Here is a 2,384-nt window from a genome sequence, read left to right as displayed (position 1 = left end):
ATTACATGCATGTAGCAGCCCTGGGAGGTGGGTACCCTTGTCATCCCCATTGCAGATGAAGCCAAGGGGACAATGAGTTTAGTAACTTCCCCTGCTTGGCATCCGTCACCCAGCTGGAAAGAGACAGGCTGGGATTTGGCTCCTGTCAGGCTGGCTTCACTGTCTCCCTAACCCCTTTCAGGTGGCTCCTTTCGATCCCTGGTATTTAATTAAGGCATGTGTTTTCCCAAAGTTACATTTTGTCTTGCAATACTTGTTTTAGCCTAATTTGTCTTGCACGATTGCCTCAGCAAACTCAAGCTAATAGTCCAAGGGATCTTTCCTTAAAGAAACTAAAGCAACAACAAGAACTGGCCTCCTGCAATGTCGATGCTGTCTGTCCTGGGTTGTCACAGGAGTGTGCTGAGGATGAAACGAGATAGGAGTTTAGATGGCCAAGACCATCAAAATTCTGCAACGTATTATTTATCTGCATTCTATCCGGATCCTTATTTTTAAATGAGCAATTCCTTAACAAGTTAATGTAGGTTTCTTTCATTTTCTCATTTTCCCTAGAGGCTATGGCCAAACTCCCCATCTGCTACTGTGGGTCTTAGGATGGCCTATGGTTGACATTTGATTTCTCCTTTATCTTCCCAGCTTCTTGGCAGCATTTGGTGTGGTGGCAGCTCCTTCTCCTCACTTCCTGTGCATGCTGATCACTGCCCCTGCACCCCTGGACATTTTACCATGGCAGTCAGCCTATGAAGTCAACCAGCGCCACCTCTGTTTGAACCTGGGTTAAATGAATCCTCAGACTTTCACATCAGCCTGTTGCTAGGGAGGCTATTGATGTCACACTGTCAGTATTATGATTATCGTATATCCAACAGGCAAAAAGGGGTTGGTTGCTAGTGGGAACCCTTGGGTGAAACTCACCCACCTTCAGTAACCAACCCAACTGCACAGACTTTAGACAACCATGTAAAGGGGTAAGTGGATTCATCATCCAGTTGGATCCCATTTGAATATTTCTCTTCCATATGTGGGTTCCCTCTAGGCAATTGTCTAGTGTCACTTGAAATTGATGAGGGCTCTTTTGTAGGTTATTTTTGGGAAGGTGGCGAAACAACAGACAGCTGTTCTCTGGAGGAAATGTCACAGGATCTGCCTAAGCTAGCTTCCAGTAAAAAAATAAAAATAAATTAAAAATGGAAGCGCGTTGTCCTTTTCCTTCCTAACATTAGGATGTTTACTAGTGACCTAAACGTGTTAATTCAGCTTCTCAAACAGACAGAAAAGAGGGGAACACCTTTATGAAACACCTGTGTGACCCTGGTCCGAGTATAGCTTTAAAAGTGGAGACCTGTTAAGCTAAGAGTTCTCAAACAACCTTGGTATGCATGACAATTCACAGCTTTTTCTAGCTTGCGTACAATGTTCTTCCTAATTGGACATTGACTGATCACCAATAAAGGCAAAGTCATTACTTAAAATTGGTCCGGATCCTCCAATGCTGAGTAATTGTCTTGAAGTCCTTTTCACTGTGATATTAAAAAGCCTGGAAACATGATAGAAACGAGGTACAATAAATAAACCCCTAAATTAAAAATCTCTGTTAAAAGGTTTGACAAATGGGTCTGTCTGTTGGGATTTTGTTAAATGGGTGGAGGGGCCATTTTGGGGGGATAGAGGGATCAACTGGATAACACTGGTTGATCGTGAGGCTGTGCAGGTTAGGGGAGCCATATTGAGACTTGCGTAAATCTATATAAATCAATTCATGTGCCAGCAAATGAACAGCTGACTTTTTCAAATGCCAATTCAGCAATTACAGAGTCTGCTGGCGGTTAATTAAAAACGACCCTCTTGTTACATTCAGAGTTAAATTACAAGTGTGGAAACTACTACTGTTTGCAATATCTGAATGCTCTGTACTCTCATCAAAAGGCGAGCAGGGATAAATAACTTCTATTTAACTCACTAAAACATCGCTCTCAGCTCTTTCATATTTAATTAACTTCTTATCTTCTCAGAACTTGAGTCTTTCTCAGTTCCTACGCAGTAATAGGAAGATGTGTTCATTCGTTCAGTTTGGGCAGAAGATTTTCCTCACATTAGTTGAGTAGAAAAGTTAGAAAGAATTGAACCCCAACATGGAGGAAAGTGACACCCACCCAAAGCGTGGCATCGAGGCAAACAAATCTGGAATAGATTTGTGGCAGAAAATGGTGATATTTTTTTCTTTATTGCCTTTGCACCTCCAAGATTGGGGAGCTCAGTTTGGACACACTTGAGCGGACTAGTGACATTTTAGTTCTTCCTTGGAAGACTGTCTTAATGAACTTAATGTTTTACTCTTTCAGAGATCTCGCTATCAGAAAAGAGACCAAACTTCCATCACC

This window comes from Myotis myotis, unplaced genomic scaffold (assembly GCF_014108235.1).
Source record: "Myotis myotis isolate mMyoMyo1 unplaced genomic scaffold, mMyoMyo1.p scaffold_m19_p_18, whole genome shotgun sequence".
NCBI lineage: Eukaryota > Metazoa > Chordata > Mammalia > Chiroptera > Vespertilionidae > Myotis > Myotis myotis.
This window is presented reverse-complemented; position numbering follows the sequence as displayed.